Source organism: Bidens hawaiensis, unplaced genomic scaffold, assembly GCF_021521415.1.
Source record: "Bidens hawaiensis isolate Kalapana, Puna unplaced genomic scaffold, B.hawaiensis_p1.1 tig00059196_1, whole genome shotgun sequence".
NCBI lineage: Eukaryota > Viridiplantae > Streptophyta > Magnoliopsida > Asterales > Asteraceae > Bidens > Bidens hawaiensis.
Genome location: NW_027500675.1, coordinates 6,363 through 23,151, shown reverse-complemented (window position 1 = coordinate 23,151; position 16,789 = coordinate 6,363). Strand labels below are relative to the sequence as shown.

At 39.0% G+C, this 16,789-nt stretch overlaps 1 pseudogene; it reads left to right on the top strand.

The window, feature by feature from the left end:
* The first annotated feature begins 405 nt into the window (after positions 1-405).
* LOC143602592 (UDP-glycosyltransferase 88B1 pseudogene) lies at positions 406-2,030 on the top strand (annotated as a pseudogene).
* The last annotated feature ends 14,759 nt before the right edge of the window (positions 2,031-16,789 follow it).

Genomic DNA, 16,789 nt, shown 5'->3' with positions numbered 1-16,789 from the left:
ATAAGTTGTTTTACATGAAGAAGTTAAGTCAAATACTTACAAATGGAGTCGTGGTTCAATGAAGGCAAAACATTTAAACACCTAGTTTTGAAAAGGGGTGGTTTTAAATTTAAGTCTCACAAACAACCACTATTAAAAAGAAGTTCATTATTAAAACAAAAAAGTAAAGTTAAACACTTCTTAAAAACTAACTTATTTATTAGAATTTAAAAACACAAAAGTTTTAAAAATTAACTTATTAATTTATTAGTAATAATTTAATAAACATTAATTTAAAAGATAATCACAAAAGTACAAAAAAAATTATTAATAATAATTAAATAAACATTAAAAATTAATCACAAAAGTACAAAAGTTAATGCAAACACATTTAACATTTTAAAAAACGTTTTTTGAAGAAGTAATAATTTAATAAACACTTTAGGAAAAAAAAGTACTTTTTGAGTTAAATAAATAATCTAAAAAACACATTTTGGAGTCAATATAATGCCTAGCCAACCACATAATTAATCTCACACACACCAAAACTTAATTAACAAAATGGGGACTATTGTTTTGTACACAATACCAGCCATGGTTCACCTAGTACCAATGGTGGAGCTAGGAAAATTCATCAACAAACACCACCCTTCATCATCATCCTTACTCTCACCAACTCTTTCAACACCGGCAACCTCTCTTCCTACGTCCGTCACATCTCCGCCATCACGTTCCACCACCTTCCAGATATCCCTCTTGATCCCGCAACTTACCCTTCTATAGATCTCATAATCTTTGATCTTAATTCGACTTAGCATTGACAACGTCGCAGACGCCCTACATTCCATTAATCCTACCTCGTTAATTATCGATCTTTTTTGCACCTCCGCCATGCCCGCGGCTGCAAAACTTAACATACCCGTGTACTACTTCATGCCTTTTGATGCTTGTGGCTTCATCAAATTTTTGTATTTCACTACGCTTGATTTGGATTATCCAGGTAACTTTAAAGACATGAATAAGCTTGTGTATTCACCAGGAATGCCACCGATACCATCGTCCCAAATGCCGGTACCGGTTCTTGATAGAAGCTCTACGGTTTACTCACGTATTCTTGAAATCTCAAAATGCATGCCTAAAGCTAGCGGGTTTATTTTAAACACGTTCGATTCGCTGGAACTCAAACCGATTAATGCGATTCGTGATGGATTGTGCCTTGAAGGTCAACCTACGCCACCGCTTTATTGTGTTGGGCCAATGCTTGCTGATGGAAGTGACGATTCTCATGAGTGTTTGGCTTGGCTTGATTTGCAACCGAAAGAGAGTGTTGTGTTCTTGTGTTTTGGGAGTGAGGGGTTGCTTTCGGCTGATCAGATAATGGAGTTTGCTAAGGGGTTGGAGATGAGTGGACATAGGTCTTTGTGGGTGTTACGAAACCCGACAGCGACCAAGAACGAGGATTTCGATTTTGATTTGACGTCGTTGTTGCCCGATGGGTTTTTGGAGCGTACAAAGGAAAGGGATCTTGTGGTGAAGAGATGGGCGCCGCAGGTGAAAGTGTTGAATCATGAATCAGTTGGTGGGTTTGTGACACATTGTGGGTGGAGCTCGGTGTTGGAAGCTTTACGTGCGGGTGTGCCTATGTTGACTTACCGTTGTACGCAGAACAAAGGATGATTAAGATTGTGATGGTTGAGGAAATGAAGTTGGCTTTACCACTAGACGAATTCGAGGATGGGCTCGTGGTGGCGGCAGAGGTGGAGAAGCGGGTTAGGCAGTTAATGGATTCGGAGGAAGGAAAGATTATTAGGGCGATGGTGAAGGCTCATAAGGTGGAAGCGGAAGGGGCCTTTAGCGAAGATGGGTCTTCTCGTGTCGCGTTGGCGAGCTTTGTCAAGTCGTTGAAGCCGACGATGCCTCTTTCGTGATTTCGTCATAGTAAGTGAATAATGTATGTCTTGCAAAGATATGCACACATTTGGTGGTTTATTTGGTTGATTTTATCTACTATACTATGAATCATATGGAAAGATTGTACTAGGTCTAATATTAGTGAAAAATATTTTTTTTCACTGAATTTTCACCACAAAGAACTCTATGCAATCGTGATAATTAGTATAATAATAATAATAATTATTAATATTATCTGGATTTGTTCAAAACCATATGATGCACCTTCACAATGAACTAAACTAAATATAAAATTAAGGTAAGAAGAGCAAGATAACAAGCTCAAAGTTACGTGTTTGATATGAGTTAAGAGTAAGTGTTATGGACCTTAAAATGGTGTGTGTAGCCGTGTAGGACGGGCTTCAGCGTGGCGTGGCGTGTGAACTACACAGGTTCACCGAGTTGGGTGTGAGTGAGCCTCTAGGTGAGGCGCCTGTCACGAGCTCACTCAATCACTCATGCTAAGTATTCACAAACGTTCAATTTTTGCACCGGCGTATTAGATTATTGTTGTAAATCATTTTAAAATGTGAACTATTTTAGTTCACCTGTAAACATCAGCAGAACTTCAATTGTTTTACACAACAACATTGCATTCCCTTAAAACAACCTAAACGTCAAATTTGCTAGATGCCAACCAAAATATGGAAATCTTAGTGGTAACTTGAGACAATTTGAGATTAAATTAAGAAATATCGAGTTAAACGAAGAGAGGATCCTTCAAAGCCGACCTAGAAGGGTTCTTGGATCATATGAAAAATGGGGAAGCATCGGTTTCTTGATTAACAATTGTTTTCTTTTATCTCCCCCTCGTGTTTCTTTAGGGTCCGCTGTTAACTTCGATATTCGATTTCACTTTCTTCGACATTCTATAGACGAGAAAAAGAGGTAGGTTTTAATTACAGTGTCTAAAAATTTTGCTAGACACATAACTATCTTATACGTACTAATTTTGGTTAAAGCCTAGATATGTATTTAAATATCCATTCGCTAAAACATGTGGCTTTAATACCAACCTGTTACACCCGACCATAAGGGTCTAGACGTATAACCAATAGTTGGTATCAGTTTTGAAAATATATCAGAGTCTATTTTGTTGCTACGGAAATTTCTTTTGACAAAATATTTAAACTTAGATTTAAATACTTTTGATAATATAAAACATTTATTTTTACATAATCATGTTTTACGATGAGTTTAACAAAATGAGCCCACGTATCCTTCTATATCTCCAATGAGTTGTCTCCATGTTACTCTATTGTTGTTATCACTTACTAATGATTACATGAAAATGTTTAAAAATAACACATCAACTAAAAGTTGGTGAATAACATTAACAGACACAAAGTATTTTATGTTGACAAGAATTTAAAACTCGTTCGATAGTAATTTGTATTAGTATAACTACACACTCAGCGGGACTATTTCACCTGAGTGTACAACCATGGAGCACATTAGTTTTTTTACTAGGTTAACCGTAGTTTTATGTATGCCAACAACTGAGTCTCTTTACTAGCCATGTTACAACCTTTCATCTGTAACACACGTATAACTTGGATCCAACTATACGTACACTTATGGTCTGAATGCTTTTTAGTAGATTACCTTTATGCATCAAACGTTTTGAAAATTAGTCGAGCCATGTGTTTGATTTGTAAATGTAACATCCCCAAAATTTTGGTCCAAATTTGACAACTTAGTAAAGTTTTACTCTCTAAAATAAGTATGAGAAAAATTAAATAAAGAAAATAAAATCATAAAAATATTTCATCTCATGTTAAGGATATGGAATAAGGAAATTCCATCACACATGGAAAGATGTAAGAAAGTGGAAGCATTCTACATGGTTATAAATAAGGAAGTTAAAACCCATCCATGTTTCGAATCTGCGTAAGTGTCTAGCCGACTAATCTCTTTCAATGCCACTAAAAGATGTAGAAATTAACGAAAATTTAAAATTCATTGAAAGAACAATACAAATAGAAGATTCGAAAACTAAGAAACTTAAAAGACGAACATTGAAAATCGTGAAAGTAAGATGGGATTCTTGAAGAGGATCCGGATATACATGGGAACTCGAGTCCGAAATAAGAAAGAAATATCCCCACTTGTTCTCTTAGCAATCTCGAGGACGAGATTTATTTCAAGGTAAGGAGGATGTAACATCACGTAAATTTCGGGCCAAAAATGTCAAGTTTCCAATCAAGGGACCAATTCTGCCAATTTCCAAACTCCAGGGACTAAAATGTAAAATCTGTTTTATTTACCCATCGCGCTACGCGACAGGGTCAAGAAAGCCACCCATCGCGTACCGCGATGGGGTGTCTGACACAACGTGACACGTGTGCCACGTGGCACACGGTGGCAACGCCTGCTGCCACGTGTCACCACGTGGCAACACGTCCGCCATGTGTGGCGGCGCCTGCCACGTGGCATGTCTACCTGCTGACTCGGCAACCCTATATCGCGGTACGCGATGGGGAAGCCAGGGAGCCCATCGCGTACCGCGATGGGATCCAATTTGGGCTATAAATATGGCAGCCACGAATTCAATCTCTTCACACATCAATTACATACACTTACTCTCTCTCTAGCTTTCTCTCACTACCTCGAAATACGTGCCCTCGATCCGTCTCGACAAACGTGTCCGTTACCTCGATTTCCGTGCCACTCCCCGACATCCCGAACAAGAAAGAAGTGCTGCCCGACGACCCGGTAATTTCCTCGAAGTGCGTGCCAAAGGTGCCTCGAGAAACGTGCCAAATGCGGAAAGGTGTGTTGATCAAGTGAACGTTGAAAAGCAAGTAGCGTCGAAGTGCTGCCCGAGTGTGAAGGGTATTATTAAGACAAGCAAGGTAGGCATAATGCCCGACCAAAATAATAAGAAAATATTATAACGGCTTAATGCCCTAAGTCGGAATTATACTCGATAAATATAAAAAGAGAGAAAATATATAATAAAGAAAATAAAGAAAAGAAAGATGAAAATATATATGAGAATATATATATATATATATATATATATATATATGTATATGATTATTCTTTGTTATAAAATATGTTATTTAAGTGTAATAAGTATACTTAAATAATAAAGAAAATACGTTTTCAAAGAAGAAGAAACGTCGGGTTTTTAAATATAAACTAAAGGTTTATAAAGATTACTTTATAACTAAAGGTTTTAAAAAAGAAATAATGAACTAAAGGTTCATCGAGATGATAAGACTAAAGGTCTTACGCCGGATCGTGTATCCGACTAATGAATGTTATACTCGTACTATAGGTGCGAGATAGCGAAGAAAGACTAACGGATGGTGTTGGAAGCCGATCCCATTGAAAGGTGAATAAGAGTATAAGCCAGCCCTCAGGCTATGGTATACGTTTGTCTGGATCCTTACATATGTGGAACGCGGTGGGCACATCGCACCACACTTGGTCATGACCTCCAACCACGATGGGCCGGACCTAAGTTACGTCCGAGTGGGGAATGGCCATGTGTATATTTGTGGTACCAAAGTTATGTCATAAATGCTGCGGTGTTTCGCTGAGGTGACCTAGTGCAGAGACTCGAGTTTATGATGATTGTTTTAACTTGATTATTCCTAAGCCAAGATGGGCCTAGACTTACGTGGTCTCGAGGGGTAATTAAGTAAAGAAAATATTTTTAGCGTCAGCATAATAACCAGCATTCGTTGCTGACATATTTTATTTAACATTTTGCAGGTAATCAGGGTTAGAGCTTGCAAGACGAAGAAGCTCAAGAATCCAATGGCTCGGATAATTTTGTGTAAATATAAAATATGGTGGTTTTGTAAAATATATAAACAAGTAAACTTAAAAACGAGACTTTCGTCTCGCATTTTGTAATGTAAATATTTATAAATATGATCCTTTGTTTTTATAAAGTCTTCCGCATTATCCCGCAACTCTGATTTATTTTCAAACATGGTACCAACAATGGTTCACACTCCTAGGCCTAGATTGGGGGTGTGACAATAGGTTACGAAATCAGCCTATAAAAGGGGGGCTCACGGCGCATTCATTTCTCACACCAAATCCTTTCTCTCTCTAGAAATATACTCTATCTACCTCGGTTTCCGTGCCCCGACCCGACAATCGCCACCTCGTAATCCGTGACATTTACCGGCGATACCTCGAAGTACGTGCCACCCAAAATTAACCCAACATTCTATCTCGAAGTACGTGCACAACACGACGACCACCATATGTCGCCTCGTTTTGCGTGCCAACCTCGAAATACGTGCTAAGCTATGAGGTTCCAACAGTTTAAGTTCTAGTATGTGATAAGGAGTAGAAGTGCTTCTCAATCAGTCTTAGTCATCAAACTTCGAATGCCGTGTAAGGTAGGGATTCTGCCTAAGTCATCATTTTATTATTATAATACATGGCTTAGACCATAGTCAGGGGTATAGCCCAAACCTTGATCATAAATATGTTTACATAAGCTTTAAACATACAAAGGATTATAGTAATGTTTCTTTACATTTAAGAAACACATATTTTTCATTCATAAGGGTATAGTCAAAATATAGTTTTTTAACGATTAAGAAACATAAGATTTTACATTCATTACTAGCAGTCAATGAATGTTTCTTCTTGAAGAAGAAACAGAATATAGATGCTTTTTCATGAAGAAGAAACTCAACATATGATTAGTAAATAAACCGAAAGACTACATGTCTAAATATTTTATTCAAACAAATGATCAATCAAAGTTTAAAGCTATCAAAACTAGACTAAAGGTCTATAGCCGGATCAAGAGATGATCCGGGTATTTATATAAACCTGTTTTATAATAGGTCAATCATCAATCAATTAATCATTCACAGTCAAGGTTTCAAACAAGATCACCATATCATTCAGAACAGACAATCACAGGTGAATACGTTAACATTTTCAATTAGTCAAAATATATATATACTCAATGAGATGAATGGGTGTTTGTCTTAATGAGTCGATCAAAGTCTACATGAGATTTTGTAATCTCTAAAACGTTATAATACAAAGTAGAGAAAAAATCAACTCAGACCGAATACACATGTGTATGGATCCAAACATAACTGTTAAAGCTCAATCAATCAATCAAAGGCGAGGTAGCCGCGAGCTTAAACGATCATGACCAGTTCTCTGTTCAGGGTCGTGTGGCTCGGAGAATACTGTTGTGTGTGTAGGGCAGTGGTATATATACCGGAAGTAGAAATGTGTAGGTTCCCAGCCGGATCTACACGAGATATCGCGTTCTACGTAGGTGCGGAATCCCTACGTAAGACTTTACTAGTATAGAAAACAATACGAGCTAACACACGATACGATAACCAAACACACGTTGTATTCCAACCGTAAACACGTGATACTATGATCACCGATACAAAACTATCTGACTCGAATACACGAATAAACTCTGATTATTATCAATAAGCCGTATACAAGATAGCTTATATAGACACGACAACTTCGCCTGGCATGTTCAGGCGAAGTTGTCCCTAACTTCGCTTGTCTAACAAGTTCGCCCATATAAGCGAACTTGTTAGCAACTTCGCTTACATACAAAACTCAAATCTAACCAACACGATTACAGACACTCGACACTGAACTACTGACATCATGCACCAATAGACTCACCCTTGGCAGTAGCTTCATCTCTTTAGCTTCAAACACGTGTCTAGTAATCTTGAATCTTCTATCTTCAAGCATGCACTCCTTCTCGAACACAAACCGAGACAACTCTTTGATATTTCCTCGCTTCGTCTTTCCAAGCAGGAATATAAAATATCTTCTTATCATTCAACACCTGCAAATCAGCTTGCCATAAGTTTACCAAGTGCATCGGATCGTACACTCTAAGCAACTCTTGTTCATCTTCGTCTTCCATCACTGCCTCAGCTGTCTCACAATCTACAAACCACCACTTCAGGTCTTTAAGCACATCCTTGGGCATTAGCTTCATCGGTACTTCTTTCAAACACCGGATCGGTTTATACTTCATAATCATCCAAGGCTTTCCGTCTGCTCTCAAACCTCTATTCTTGTCTTCAACAAGTTTTCCCTTTTGTGGCTTCAACAGCTCAAATTTCTTCTCTTTTATACTCTCTTTCCACACAATTTTCCCAATGACTCTAGCCATATTATCGTCACTTCTGTTTATCAATCCCAATCTGGCTAAGTTTTTCACTTCACATTCTGGCAGTGTATTCAACGATCTTAACATCCTTCTAAAGTACTGAACACCGTCATACCTTTTAATCACGAAGAGCCTCAACTGCTCATCATATATCCAGCAAATAATTCCTTTCTTCGCTTCAGCATAGCCTTTAATGTTGTAACTCTTCTTAAACATTGTAGGAACCGCCGGTTTCTTCGTTTTGACGAACCACTGAGCATAGCCTTCCTTCCATCTAGGCTGCTCTTCCCATTCAGACTCATCACTTGCCATCTCTTTACTCATATCTGCTTTCTCAACATCTGGAATGTCATGCTCAATATTTTCCTCAACTATCTCTCCCTCTTCTATCTCTGTATCAATCACAATCTCTTCACCAATCTTCTCTATCACATCACTCGGTAGTACATCATCATCACCAACCAAAACATCATCCATCTCCTCTAATCACAACATCGCCTCATAAACTGTTTTAAAAATTAATAATCAGGCGAAGTTAAACCTCAGGCGAAGTTACGGATAACTTCGCCTAAACTGTAACTTCGCCGAATTCGAATCGGCAACAGTTAGGATTTACGAACGACGTGTAGAGGATGATTTCGGAGATCGAGGACTCCGAAATACATGATTTTGTGAAGTTTTAGACGTTCAAGTAGTTTACTATCACGTAAAAGCAAGTTTGAAATCGGGTGTTTAAGGTTTCGAAAGACGAGGTCGAGAATCGAGTCGAAACGACTGATGATTAACCTCAATAGACAATGATAATATGATAATCGAACCCTACACACCTTTAATCACGGAAGAGAATCGAAATAAGAACACAGATGATTTTGATCGATAAGTTCACTAAGGTTTATAGAGAGTATAAGTTCGCTGAATGTGAAATAATGAAACTGTTTGACCTATAAACTTCTTTATATAGGGTCAATGTTAGTACATGCGAAGTTATCGATAACTTCGCCTATTCCAGGCGAAGTTATAAACAAGTTCGCATGTATTTACAAAACAAACCCCTATACTTTTAACAATTTTCAATAAAGTTTTAAAAACATCCTTTAAAGCGTTAAATGATACGATCAAGACCAAGTAACCAGGTATAAAATCAAACAATTACAAAAGTAACAAAAATTTGAAAAATTAAAGTACACGGGATCAAATTTCAGTCTCGACAGGGACTACCATGTTTTAGAGAAGATCCGAACAGGAATCATACTAATTACGTGACTGTCACACAGATCCGTGTTCAGCTGTATTATGACATAAAGAAACAGGTTGTAAGCAGGTAATATACTTAAAATGGTTTTCATCGTTTCTGTGATACGAGTTAGGTTCAATTAAGCTCAAAACTTAAGTGGGCAACAACTCAGAGATTATAATGCCTCCTATCTATTCTCAAGGCGTATTTGACTTTCCCCAAGTCACCCCGAATTGACCTCAACCCATAGTGTCTGATTAAGTAGTAATTACTCTTCGATCTTAGACTCTGTTTCCCGTTCACCTTCTTGTGTCTTGATTGATAATCATTAACATTATGAACTCTAGAATTTTTTTTTTTTTTTAAGATGTATATACACAACTTCAAGTAGAAAATAACTGCAAGTCCCGAATCTGGATCACTGCAGCGTCTTGACACGCTATCTTCACGGGAATCAGAACACTCACGGGCTCGTGTATGACTGGGTAATCGCTTTTCTGCCTATCATTCGGAAAGATATGTATGAAGACATGCACAACTCTTAAGGAGTTTCCTCATAAAATCGAGTAGATTTAGTTAGTATCACTTCTACTTTTACGCACCATAAAAAGCTACCATGACATACAATGACTGTTCTAAAGTCTTTTAGGCCTTATAACTTCACTAGTTAAGCACACAGAATCAGTATATCTATCACTTTCCAAGGTTGGATCAATTTTCTGTTAATCATAGTAAAGTAACTTCTTACGAAGTAGTAGACTTGAAAAATAATTTCATCTCCCAAAAAGAAAAAAAAAATTTAACTTATATCGCCCCGACCAAATCAAAGTCTTCAGGTAAACGGCTATCCCGAAGATCCAATGGATCAGCTGGACCGACCACATACTAGTATGTGTCCTTCTAACTAAGTATGATCGACTAATTTTCAGCGAAAGAATAAAAACACATCATAAACCGCCCCGGTCACTTTCAGTCATCTGGTTAATGGCTATCCTCATCTTCTACAAGTAGAAATGAGGACCAAACATATCCGAAGACATGTCCTTCAAACTGAGGCAACCGACATAATTCTAAACGATAGTGACGTTTTTTTTTTTTTTTTTTATACACAAACATATGACATGGTTACTCGGGATTGATCATCCCATTCAGCTCAACAAGGTTTTGAAATCTAATTTTATCAAACGCTTTCGTGAACAAGTCAGCGAAATTATCTAACGTGTCAACCTTTTCGAGCTCAATCAGTTTCTTCTCAGCACAATCCCGTATAAAATGATGACGTATGTCAATATGTTTAGTTTTACTGTGCTTCACGGGATTGTTAGTTACTGAGATAGCAGCAGTGTTATCAATGCAAATAGGAGTAAGTGAGAAATTCAGACCATAATCGCGCAACTGTTGTTGAATCCAAAGAACCTGGGAGCAGCAGTTGGATGCTGCCATGTATTCTGCTTCACAGGTTAAAATTGCGACTGAGGTCTGCTTCTTGCATTGCCACGACACTAGTCTGCCACCAAGAAACTGACATCCACCAGTTGTAGACTTCCGACTCTGATTGCACCCTCCATAATCAGAATCTGTGTAAGCGACTAGCTCCAAGTCTCCTCCTCTCGAGTACCACAACCCCAGCTTCGGCTTGCCTTTGAGATACCGCAGTATCCTCTTCGCACCCTTCAAATGAGATTCTTTTGGGTTTGCCTGAAAGCGTGCACAAAGACAAACAGCAAACATTATATCAGGCCTAGAAGCAGTTAAGTACATTAAAGAACCTATAATAGCCCGATATTGGGTTGGGTCCACGTCTGCATCGTTGTCTGACTCAGCACCCAATTTGTGATTGACGCAGACTGGAGTATCATATGGATTGTTGTCCTCCATCTTGAAGCGTTTGAGAACATCATGGACATACTTCGTCTGATGAATGAACATCCCATCTTTCCTCTGATCAACCTGCAATCCTAAAAAGAAGGTTAGTTCACCCATAGCACTCATTTCAAATCTCTTCTTCATGACGGCGTCAAACTCCTGACACATGGCGACCTTTGATGCAGCAAAGATAATGTCGTCCACGTAGACTTGCACCAGCAGTAAGTCGCTACCCTTTCTCTTGAAGAACAATGTGCTATCAATTTTACCTCTTTCAAACTCATTCTCAAGCAAGTAATCTGATAAGGTTGAATACCAGGCACGAGGTGCCTGATGTAGTCCATACAGCGCTTTACTTAGCTTGTACACGTGATCGGGAAAGTCAGGGTCAGGAAAACCCGGAGGTTGCTCAACATACACAACCTCGTCGACTTTACCGTTTAGGAACGCACTCTTCACATCCAACTGAAAAACCTTCATCTTCTTATGAGCAGCAAATGCCAAAAACAAACGAATGGCTTCCAATCTTGCTACAGGAGCAAACACCTCATTGTAATCAATCCCCTCTTGTTGATTAAAGCCTTTAACAACCAGCCTCGCCTTGTTCCTGATCACAATCCCTTTCTCATCTCTCTTACATTTGAAGACCCATTTCGTGCCTATCGCATGCACATTCCTTGATTTTGCAACCAAGTTTCATACTTCCATTTTCTTAAACTGAGCTAACTCTTCTTGCATGGCTTCGACCCACGAGCTGTCCTTAAGAGCCATTTGATAGTTCTTTGGTTCAATCTGGCTGATGAAGCAGGTGTACAAGCATTCGTTGATAATGCCTGATTCTTTAATGCTTGAGTAAACACAGGTGTGCTCATTCAAGCTTTGTCTTGTTTGTACACCGGCGGACAGATCACCTATCACGTTCTCCAAAGGATGATCTTTGTGAATTCTCGTAGTCGGAACCGAACTGACATTCAGATTATCTTCCAAGTTCGAAGATAGCTCATCAATGGGTGATTGATGTTGAGAGTGAAACGGATTGATGAATTCCTCTTCAGTAGAGGCAGCAGGGGTATTGATAGCATTTGACGAGGAAGGCTGACATTCATCATACTGTGGTCGTTGCACCAAAGTGTCTTCCTCATCGCATATCATTTTCGTAGCAATTCTTTCCTCAACTTCTGCAAAATCCAGATAAGGTATGTTAAAAGATTTAAAAAGTCTATCATAGTCGAAAACCCCAGCGGGTCCCGAGCTTGGTTTTGGTGATTTGTAACTTGTGATATCAGTGTTACACACCACCTCAACCTTGCTGTTCGATGTATAAAGACCCGTCTGTTGGGAGTCCCAACAACGTATCCGACTAAGATTCCTTCGTCGGCTACTTCACCAAATTTAGAATTGGTCTTTAATATCGAACATGGGGACCCGAATGGTTCAAGACCACTCAAGTTTGGCTTTCTCCCATGCATAAGTTCATAACAGGTTTTATTTAATCTTTTAATAGTTAACACTCTATTAAGGATATAACAGGCTGTTGCAACAGCTTCAGCCCAGAACACCACGGGAAGTTTCGAATCAGCCAGCATGGTTCTGGCTCCTTCAATTAAGGTTCTGTTCTTCCTCTCAGCCACTCCATTTTGTTGCGGTATATACGGTGCGTTGTATTGGTGTTCTATCCCCTTCTGTAAGCAGAAGATCTCCATCTCATAGTTCTTGAACTCAGTTCCATTGTCACTCCTGATGAATTTAACCCGTTTCCCCATGATATTCTCAACCTTGGTAATCAAATTCTTTACCATCTGCACTGTTTCATCCTTTGACTTCAGGAAATATACCCAGGAATATCGAGAGAAATCATCAGTGATCACCAAGCAATACGATGTTCCTCCTAGACTTCTTACATTCACGAAACCGAAGAGATCCATGTGAAGTAGTTCTAGGGTACTGACAATTGAATTGACCTTCTTGGTGTGATGGGATTTCTTGTGTTGCTTTCCCTTTTTGCATGATAAATATTTGTCTTCAAAGTTGAAATTCTTCAAGGGAACACCCAGCACAAGCCCATTTTTGACAAGGTAGTTCATTTTCCGAAGATGAATGTGCCCCATTCTCCTATGCCACAACTCGGACTCCGATTCAGTTGCTTTTGACAGAAGACACGATTCTTCTGTGGCCATCTCAGTCGATCTCATATCCATGATATACGTATTCTTCACTCTTGGAGCCTTCATAACAATCCAATCCTCTGGTATCTTAAAACCAGGATACAACACAATCGCTTCATTCTTTGTAAAATGTACGGTGTAGTCTTTGTCACATATCTGCGAAACACTCAGCAGATTGTGCTTCAGTTCTTCAACAAAGTTTACTTTCTCCAAAGTCATCTTTCCATTCGACACCGTCCCTATTCCTGTAATCCTTCCACCGCTCTCTCCTGCGAAACTCACTCTTCCTCCTTGAACAGGTTTCAAGTCGTGTAACAATTTCTTGTTACCCGTCATGTGCCGGGAATAGCCGCTATCCACAACCCATTGATTGTTGGCAGCCCTGTTCAACTGTTCCTGCACGATTAAAGCAGATGATTAAAATCTGGGGACCCAAGACCGATTGGTCTTGGGTCGATACATTCCATACCTTGGCTGTCCAAAGTTAGTATCATAATAATTTCTGTGAGTCCTAACAGGATACCTTCTTGTGGATTGTCTATGAGGCCATCCAAACCTTCGTGAATTAAAAGAATTATTACTTAAGGTTTGGTTGTTAGCAGTGTAAAACTGAGATCTATTTTTTTGAAAACCTGAATCAGTCCATTTCTGAAATTTGATGGGTTTTCATTTTTACCATTATATTGATTACCGTTAGTTCTTTTCTCAGATTTTGAAGTCCTCACACCTCTGAATTTCTGCTTCAGAGGGCAATCGGCAACAAGGTGTCCTATTTGATTACATCTAAAACAACTCCTGTGTTCAACTTTCTTATCAATAGTTGTCTTAGATGTTGAGGCTGTATTACTGCCCATTTGTCTCACATATGGTGGGACATACGGGTTTAGTGGAGACTTCTTTTCAGGTGTTTTATTTTTCTCTCCACTTTTCGGTAACACTTCCTCTTGTTTTGTCTCACACGACTCAGAGGACTTGTCTGAGTTAGATGAGACAAGACTCAGAGCAGAAATCTTAACATTTGCAACAGGCTTACTAACTACTGGTTCTTTAGTAGTAACTTGAACTGGAACTGTCTGACCATAGTCAATATCAACAGATTTCTGATTACTAGGGTCATAAGTGTAATTATGATTGAAAGGTGGTGGAACTTCATGATAACCAATTCCTCCCCTTTTTGGGGAACCTTGATCACTAACGAGGTGATCAAGTATAGCGGAGGAATTTCTGAATTGTTCAAGTTTCCTGTTAAGTTCCACCACTTTTACCTGGTGATCAGCTATCTGTTTTTCCCTTTCAGCTATTGGTTTGGTTTTCTCTTCTAGAACCTCATAGCTAAGATCAATCACTTGAATTTTTTCAGCAAGCTTTGCTTTAAGACTTTTAATATCTTTCTCACTAGCTTTAATTTTTACTTTGTAACTATTTTCTCTAGCTTTAGTGAAATGATGATCTTCTTTTAAAGTTTTAAATTGCGCATCCAAACTAACAAACTGATCAGTTATAGTTGTCAGTTGTTCAGACAGATGTTCACACTTAGTACAAGGGAGTTCAGTACTTACCTCGGAGAGCTGGTCTGCTACATCTGCCATGTAAGCTTCATTTTCGCCAGTTCCCTTCTCACTATCTGCAGTTTTGATTTTTGCCAAATTGGCCTGTTCAAATACTTCTTCAACATGCAGATTCCAGTTGTACTCCTCGTTCTGTCTGGAAATCATGGCTCTATAGTCATTACCACTACCACTATGCTGTGTAGATCTGTTTTGATTGCGTTCTACACGTTCATTTTTGCACTCTTTTGCAAAGTGGCCATTCTGCTGACAGTTGTAACAGCGTACCTTCGACTTATCAAACCCTGGCCTCTCTCCGACAAACTTCCTGCCAGTCTTCTTCATGAACCTCTTCACCCTTCTGACAATCATAGCCATCTGCCACTGCAGATCCATCTCCTCCAGATCATCAGCATCGATCTGATCATAGTCTTCATCCAAAATTGCAGGATCAACAATCTTACCCTGAATGTAGTTCTCATACGAAGCAATAAAATATGCATAGAGAGCAAACTGCTGTTCAGCAGATTTAACACTCATGGGCATCTTCGAGTAGTTGTTGTTTGACACACTTGGGGAAAAACTACTCTTGGTCGCTTGAGGTTGAGAAGCATTTGATCCTCCAGCTACAAAGCACACATCACCGTTCATGTTGAGAGATACATGTCCTTCATGTGTTGAGCTAGCCCCTGACTCTCCCTTAGAGTAATAAGCAGATGATTCAGTTTTCGAACTTGATCCAGAGTTAACCTTTGCACCATACATACCCGGGTCTTGAACCTGATCGGTAGGTGTCTCATTTCGTACCATGTTCAGTTCAAACGTTCTTAGCTTGTTAACTGCTGTCCCCAGGTCATAGTCAGCAAAGTCTTTGTCTTCTCTCATCAACACAGTATACATCTCCTATTTTGGTGGGAGAGCATCAAGAAGCTTTTCAACAATCTCATCTTCTTTGTAAGCAATTGAATAGTTGCTGAGTTCAGTCATCAGATGATAATATCTAGTGATGATATCATCAAGTGATTCATTCTTCAGATACTTGAAGACCGAGAATTGGGTTTTTAGAAGTTTAATTTTCGAGGCACGAATTCCCACATTTCCCTCAAACCGGTTCTCAAGTGCTTCCCAAAGCTCTCTAGCAGTTTTATACTTTCGGAAGGTGTGAAGTATCTCTTGTGGAAGAGCCATTGTAATTGCTGCATGAACTTTGCTTTCGGCCTCATACATTTTCTTCTCCTCCTCTTCCATCTCTTTGTATTTCTTGATCTGATCACGACCCTCATACTCAGCAGTAGGTGGAATGTAACCATCTTGTATGCACACCCACATCTTGGCATCATGATACTTGACATATTGTTCAAAACGATCTTTCCACGCTACATAATCAGTTTTCTTAAGCATATTAGGTGCCTTTGTAGCCGAACCCGCTTCTACTTCCATCTTTACCAGTTCGGTAATGTTTATCGAAGACATCTTTCTCAAAACTCAAAGAATTCCGAAAATAAAAAATTTTATTTTCAACCAGCACTGTAGGCAAAGTTGTGGATAACTTCGCTTAAAACTTAACTTCGCGTGAATTTTTAACTTCGCTCACTTTCTTAAATTCGCCGGATTGGCGAACTTGGGAGGTAGGCGAAGTTGTGGGTAACTTCGCTTGAGGTAAGCGAACTTGAAGAGGTAGGCGAAGTTGTGGATAACTTCGCTTAACCTTATATCTTCGCCGAAACCCTACTAACAGTGACGGCAACTTCGCCTGATGAACACGAACTTTCTGCAGATTAGATTTCTGGGTTTTTCGAGGTTTGTGAAGGTGTTATGGGTTGTTTATGATTGTAGGAGGTGAGTATAGCACAAAAACTCAGAAAACTCGTCCCGCGAATAGTCGAACGGAACGATTTCTACACCC